This window comes from Ruditapes philippinarum, unplaced genomic scaffold (genome assembly GCF_026571515.1).
Source record: "Ruditapes philippinarum isolate M1 unplaced genomic scaffold, ASM2657151v2 ctg24468_1_1_1_1, whole genome shotgun sequence".
Lineage (NCBI taxonomy): Eukaryota > Metazoa > Mollusca > Bivalvia > Venerida > Veneridae > Ruditapes > Ruditapes philippinarum.
In genome coordinates this window covers 626-8,705 of record NW_026856418.1, presented here as the reverse complement: position 1 = coordinate 8,705, position 8,080 = coordinate 626, and the positions used below count along the sequence as shown (strand labels likewise).

General features: G+C 31.7%; 2 long non-coding RNA genes across 2 annotated transcripts; one reads left to right on the top strand and one right to left on the bottom strand.

Moving 5' to 3' along the window:
- Positions 1 to 543: 543 nt before the first annotated feature.
- Positions 544 to 1,746, top strand: LOC132746474 (uncharacterized). The gene is made up of 2 exons (XR_009627983.1): positions 544 to 630; positions 1,130 to 1,746. It is a non-coding gene; the product is annotated as an uncharacterized LOC132746474 (long non-coding RNA).
- A 4,826-nt stretch (positions 1,747 to 6,572) lies between these two features.
- On the bottom strand, positions 6,573 to 7,598 carry LOC132746473 (uncharacterized). The gene is made up of 2 exons (XR_009627982.1): positions 7,472 to 7,598; positions 6,573 to 7,006 (listed from the first exon to the last, which is right to left on the bottom strand). It is a non-coding gene; the product is annotated as an uncharacterized LOC132746473 (long non-coding RNA).
- Positions 7,599 to 8,080: the final 482 nt, after the last annotated feature.

The window sequence follows — 8,080 nt, the reverse complement described above, 5'->3', positions numbered from 1 at the left end:
TTTACACAACATTTTACATCCGTGATAGTTGTAGTAAAGTAAAAAAAAAACATTTTAACACTTGATGGTCAGTATAAATCCTTCTTAAAAGTCATAGATTATCTCAGTTAATCATTCAAAATATCCGAGATTTAACACAAATTTGTAAACAATTTATTTTTATAATTATTCTTTTAAAATCCCCAATGTAAATTGGTGTATACTATATGCTTGTAAGTCCAACATTTTGTGTAACTGGTATATTTTGTGTATATCATTGTGTTCATGTACATAATTGGTCATTTTTCAAAACACGAAAATTTCATGCCACGGACATTTTGTTATTCAAGAGGCTACCAATAGGGTTTTGGAAGTAAGAAAAATTTAATTGCTTGAACATTCAAATTGTACATTTTTAGCACAAAAATACATTGTTTCTATATTTTCGATAAATAACATGATATTTGATAGTAATTGCAGTAATTTAAGGAAGATATAAGCCTCAAACTGACCAATAAGTAAAATATTGAATTCCCTTCGGCGCTACGCACTTCATGAAATTCAATATTTTACATATTCAATGGTAGGATACTACGTCATCGCGCACCTGCTAAATGCTCCCACTTGGACCATTTTTTCGTCGACTCGAAGGTAAAATACAATTTTATTATAAGAAAACGTAAGAGTATTAAAAAATCATGTAGCGCACCAAAGAATGGCTATAGTACTTGAGATAATTGTAAAAAAAGTTTATAGATTTATTGCCTGGTTTAGGCCTGAAAACGGGATAAGTGTTTTTCTCTGAATGCTCCCACTCGGACTTCTCCCGAAACATATATGAAATAAGGTTGAAAACCTTCTTTAAAATTATTTTAACGTATCGGAACATAAACCGAGTCATGTTTACCCATTATTCTTTATTAGTTTCAAATATTTCTCTTCAAAAGTCAGTCTTTTAAAGGTTTTTTTATGAAAATGGAAAATGCTCCCACTCGGACTCGATTTCAGAGATGCTCCCACTCGGACCCAAATTTATACATTTTGAAAGCGCATTGCTGTGTTAGCTTTTATGGATTATTCTCACAATTTTAACACCATTTTGTCAATAACTACTGTGTTTGGCAATATTAACTTTTCATTCTTTTTACAGAGATCACTTCTTTGATTCTGTAGAATGACGTCGTTGGTCAGGAACAAGGTGCCATGGCAAAGTTTCAACTGACAGGATCACTATACAAAAAGGTGCACTTGGCTTGTGTTGCATCCTAAGGGATAATTCAAAATTATTGCCAACAACAAGCTAGGACTATAAGACTTTAAATGGGCAGTTTGGATCTCAAGAATAAAGTTTTGTTTAGATGTTAAAAAATTGTGGTGTTTTACAAAGAAGTCATTATACATTGTTTAGTACCATCCCGGATTAAGATTCTGTTGGACTCGTGCACATATTAGAGGCCAGCATTTATTCAATAATTGCTGACTTTAATACCTTGTTAATAATTTAAAACCCAATGGTTTGCGTGTTTGTTAAACTTGTGATTTAGGTTTTAAAACAGCATAATGGTAGGTTTATGAACATAAAGAAGTCAATATCTATCGGTTGATTTGAATAGTTTATTAAAGAACAACATGTAAATCATTTTTGTCATGAACTAGTTAAAAACTCAATGTACTGCCATACTACGGCGTCACAATTATTAACAACTTTGACAATTTTAAGTATGAAAGTTATCATGTGTACGTATTTTTACCTAAATAAAAAAAATATAAGAAAACAAAGAACATAGTTATTTTTTATCACAGTCTTTACCATATTTTGGTAATTAAAGATCATGTAAGTTATATTTCAGGCTGTTACCAATTGAAATTGTCTATAAATTAAATGTATTAATATTTATGGTACTAAAACAATTTTCAAACATAAAGGAATATGTAAAGTACGTACTGCAAATGCTTGTCCACATTATATGTAATCATTAAAATATACATGTATGCATAATGCATTCATTTTTAGCTCGACTATACGAAGTATATGGAGAGCTGTCCTACTCGCCCCGGCGTCGGCGTCGGCGGCCGCGTCCAGATTTTAGATTAAAGTTTTGGTGCAGTAAAATATTTTTCACTATAACTTTGTCATTTCTTAAGGTATCAACTTCAAACTTCAAATATATGTTCCTTATCGTCAACCACATCATATGTGACAAGATTCATAACTCTAGCACCAATATTTTCAGATTTATCTCCCCTTGAACTTAGAATTTTCCTTAAAAAATACTATTTTTTACTGTTACTTCCCTATTTCTTAAGGGATCAACCTCATACTTCAAATATATGTACCTTATCATCATCCCCATCTTATGTGACAAGGTTCATAACTCTAGCACCAATAGTTTCAGATTTATCTCCCCTTGAACTTAGAATTTTCCTCAAAAAGTACTATTTCTTACTCTTTCTTCTTTATTTCTTAAGGGATCAACCTCATACTTCAAATGTACTTACATTATCATCATCCCCATCTTATGTTACAAGGTTCATAACTCTAGCACCAATATTTTCAGATTTATCTCCCTTCGAACTTAGAATTTTCCATAAAAAATATTTTTTTTTCTGTTATTTATTTATTTATTTCTAAAGGGATCAACTTCATACTTCAAATATGTTTACGTTATCATCATCCACATCTTATGTGACAAGGTTCATAACTCTAGCACCAATATTGCAAGAATTATCTCCCCATAAACTTAGATTTTTTTACTAGAAAAATGTTATTTCTTATTATAACTTTTTTATTTTTAAAGGTATCTACCTCAAATTTCAAATACTTATTCCTTATCAACAATTACATTTTATGTGACATTGTTCATAACTCTTGATGCAATATTTACAGATTTATCTCTCTTTGAACTTAGGATTTTCTTTAAGAAATATAATAACTTCTTTTCTTTTTAAGGTATCTACTTCAAACTTCAAATATATATTTTCTTATCATTACACAAATGTTGTGTGACAAGGTCCATAACTCTAGCATGACTATTTCTAGAATTATGCCCCTTGATCTTGGAATTTATGTTAACAAATATTATTTTTTTACTATAACTTAATATATAATTATACATAATTGATTTTTCTTTTCATAGTTTTGTCCTCCTTACTGCGTCCAGTATTTCATTAGTCGAGCTTCGCTGTCTCCTGTGACAGCTCTTGTTTTTTTTAAAGATTCAACTTACACTTATAGAAAATATATTTCTAATTACCTCCCTTTATGAAATGTAATTCCGGTATTATCTTAACAAATAATGCTTTTCGGAACATACAATATTGATAAATCTTCATTTGAGCATTATATATATATGAATAAAATCATAGAAAAATGATTTCAGGATATTTGAATGACGTTAAAATAATAGCAATAATACAAGAAGGAATCACAGACAGCAAAATCCCCCAAGAACATTTTAAAGGGGAAGTAACCCTTACATACGTGAAAATATTCCAAGTAATGATACTCGTGAAAATTAATGAAAAGTTATAGCCTAGACATAATAAATCATGACAAAAATAACACTCCCATGAAAAAAAACAAAGAAAAACAACAAAGAAGCATTAAGTGAACACTTCTGGTCCTTATGCTCTGCTATTCACTTCTATTAAACATGTTCAATATAAAGTTTTAAGTTTATATCTCAAATACCTTTAGAGGTATGGTCCTTGCAAACTAATGATAGTGAATACAAAGAGCATTAACTCCAAAACTGGAGAGTTGTCATTCTTGTTTGCGTGAAATCTATCCTCCAGTGCAATTTCAGATGAATTGATCCTTTATGACACATTGTCCAAAAATTAACGCAAAAAACTGAACAAAAGACAATTACTTCAAAGAACTATTATTCTTGTGTTTTCTAGAGTATTCCTCCTCAATGAGATATATCAACAGTTGGTATCTAAAATATTTGCTCCAGCTTTGCCGTGCCAAGATGTCCTGCCATGTGCTTCCTTACGTCGCAATGTGGTTTATACCTTTTCCCATACTGGTCACAAATACAAATACTTTCTGCAAAACAAAACGTTATTACATTTTTAAAATGTATAAACAATTTGTTTCTTATTTAAGCAACTCTTTTAAACGAAGAATTGTTTCAACACAACTTTTTTCCCTTATACTAATCCTCTAAGAAGACATATTTACGAGACTGTTTAGTAATTTAAATATTAGTATCGTATTTTAAAAATGCTGTTTCATTGAATTCTTACTGATTATATGAATATATGAACGTGAATATAAAGATATTTTGAAAAAAGATAATAATATCTTAAGACAGCAATTTGTATATATTTAGGTCCGAGTGGGAGCATCTCTGAAGTTGAGTCCGAGTGGGAGCATTTTCCATTTTTATAAAAAGAATAAAGAAAAACTGACTTTTGAATAAAAACATTTGACACTTATATAGAATAATGGGTATACATGACTCGGTTTATGTTCCGGTACGTTAAAATAATTTTAAAGAAGGTTTTCAACCTTATTCATATATGCTTCGGGTGAAGTCCGAGTGGGAGCATTCAGAGAAAAACACTTATCCCGTTTTCAGGCCTAAACCAGGCAATAAATCTATAAACTTTTTTTACAATTATCTCAAGTACTATAGCCATTCTTTGGTGCGCTACTTGATTTTTTAATACTCTTACGTTTTCTTATAATAAATTTGTATTTTACCTTTGAGTCGACGAAAAAATGGTCCAAGTGGGAGCATTTAGCAGGTGCGCGATGACGTAGTATCCTACCATTGATATTGGACAGTTTTCGGCTTATATCTACTACGTAATATCAAGTGTGAATGACATACTTTCTACGTACTTTTAATATTAGATAGTACTTTTCTAGCATTATATGTTATATATTTAAGTAATCAAATCATTCATATAACATTATTAATGATAATTGGAAATGGTTAACATGATGTTCGGTTGCAAAGGCTTTTACAAAGATGTCATACACTGAAACATTGGTACTCTGTCTTCAACTGATTCAATCCGCGCACTGCAAAGAATGTATCTCAAGACAACACAAACTTCCATAGTGAAGTGTACAATAGGGGCATCAGTGACGAGTGGTTAAGGTCGTTGTTGATTCGAAACACGACGAGGACTTTGAATTATTTCATGTGTCAAAACTATTCAGCAAGCTTACGGAACGTCGGTTGTTCTACTCAGGTACATGATCGTGCCTGAAATAATGCACGGAAGGACACCCGGGGCCTCCCTCCACCGGTAACGCTGGAACGTCGCCATATGAGTTATATTATGTCGGTGTGACGTAACCCCCCCCCCCAAAAAAAAAAAACCAAAAAGAAACAACTAGAAATGTGTCTATAGGACACGTGTGCCCCCATCGCGCCACTGTTCAGTCAATCTTTATACTAAGTCAAGGGAAATAACTCTACGAATACTGGATAAATCCACAAGCGAAACCCCAGGTGCAAATCTAAAATATGCTGAACAACCTGCCCATAAGGTTTAATGACTGTGTCAAATCCTTTTTGAGAAACTTGCGACACAAGTTGAAAATTGCAAAAAATTTCTTAGTGAAGGGCAATTACTCTAAAAATACTGAATAAATCCAGAGGAAAATACCTGGTGCACAACTGCACATGCTGATCAATATTCCTGTAAAGTTTCATGACTCTAGGCCAATTACTTTTTGAGTTACATGCGACACAAATTGAAAATTGCAAAATTTTACTAAGCAAGGGCAATAACTCTGAACATACTAAAAATATCCAGACCAAAATACCCAGGTGCACAACTACACATGCTGATCAACATTCCTATAAAGTTTCATGACTCTAGGTCAAATACTTTTTGAGTTACATGAGACACAAAAGTGAACGGACGGACGGACCGAAGGACGGCCAGACATACGGACGGACGGACAAGGGTAAATCTAAATGCCCGCCACTAACGTGGGGGCACAAAAAACAAAAAACAAACAAACAAAACCCACACAATAACGAAAACCTTCTTCTGAAGTTATGTATATTGTACATCATTATTTTCAAATACCAAGTGATCAAGATAAAATTGTATCCAGAACTATAAACAGAAAAGTAAATTAAATATGCGCTTTTTGGCATCAATACGATAGGTAAAATGAGTGAACAAGCAATGCAGAGTAAATCTGAATAACTTGAAATGAACAACAATATATCATAGACTCTTCAACAATCTGGAGATAACTAAAACGTAAAACATACCAACGGCCTCACTAGTAATGACACAAAAGATGCACTGTAATTCTAGAAGATATTAAAAAATATTGTTGTCTGTTGTTGTTGTTTTTTTTTATTTATTTATTATATGAGCCGTGTCATGACAAAACCAACATAATTGGTTTGCGACCAGCATGGATCCAGACCAGCCTGCACATCCATGCAGTCTGATCAGGATCCATGCTGTTTGCTATCAGTTTCTCTACTTGTAATAGAGTTGATAAACGAACAGCATGGATCCTGATCAGACTGCGTGGATGAGCAGGCTGGTCTGGATCCATGCTGGTCGCAAAAGCACTATGTTGGGTTTGTCATGACACGGCTCATATCTTTTTTCTTTTTTTTTTCTTTTTATTTTTTTTTTATGAAAAAAAGTAAAAGTAAGGATTTATCACTTTTTATAAGTATACTATTGTAAAGAATCGTGTTGTCTGTTGTTGGTGTTTTTTTTTTATCTGTTTTTCTTATTTATTTATTTATTTGTTATGAAAAAGTAAAAGTAAGGATTTATTACTTTTGTACAGTATTGTAAAGAAGCAAACTACATGTATATTTCAATTCAATTCATTTCCTCGTTATATCTTGATACAATAGATAGATACGTGAGCCCTGGCTTGGGCATTTGTAGTTGCAGCCTGAGCTTCAAACTCGAGTGATTCTACGTCTTTTGATAAGGATTGAGCAACATAGATTTCGCCGGTTGTAGTATCCAAGTCGAAGTATGTTGAGTCACCACTCACGATGGAGTACCTCACAGCTTTCCCCTTTTAGTATAAGATATGTATGAATATTAATTTAACAGTTATATACGAGTTGCCATACAGCATTCTTTTACTAAGATGAAAATGTTTTGTCATGAATTATTTTTCATACTTTTATATTTATCTTCTGATATTAATATTGTGAATTGCCTCAGAAATAAAAAAAGACATAAAAAAGACATAAAGTGTCCAATCACACATGTATATCTAAAATTCCTTTTGTTGACTCGATCTTAAAGTTAACTTATAAACCCCTTCGGAGATATTAAACATTCATCTCAAAATGCAACCCCTTGCTATTTAACAATTATGTAAATGTTTAGGTTACGTGGTAATTAGAAAGGATTTGCATTTACGTCTTTAAAATGTTCCAATTATTATGTCAGAAATTAGAATATAGTTATTATTATGCTCAATAAGCAATCACTTTATTGATAACATATTCTCCTAGACAAAAAACATACTTACAGTCATGCTGTGAGCTTGGAGTCTACCTAACCTAATTCCGACAGGTAATTTAGCCGTTATACCGAAAACGTAGGGAGTATTCTCAAAGAATACTGAGTCGTTACAAAGGACTGGTTGACATACTGAAACAAAAAAATAAAACATAAAATAAAGAAATATAAAAACAAAAACAAAAGTTTTCAGTTGCTTTTGTTGTCGTTTTTGACTTTGCTTGGAAACACTGCCATATAATAAATGTAATTAGATGTCATTTACACCCATTTATGTTTTTTCTGTTCGCATCCTTAATATTTAGCCTTTAATATTAGGATATTTCTAACTTAAGGTCAAGCTTTACATGAATCATTCAGTGTAATTCGAATTATTGAAATCATTATATCAATCAGCATTTCATATATGTTTTTGTAAGTTACTTGAACTTTGTATTCGACTTTGTAACTTTTAAAGTGTCAAGCAACTCACAAATGTTCATTTGTTTCCCCTTAATTTATCTTATTATTATTTATTCATTTATGTTTTTATTTATTTTTATTTATTTATTTGTTTATTTGTTTATTTATTCTGAAAATTTAATGCCTAAAACTTTTACAATATGACGGGTTTCTGAGT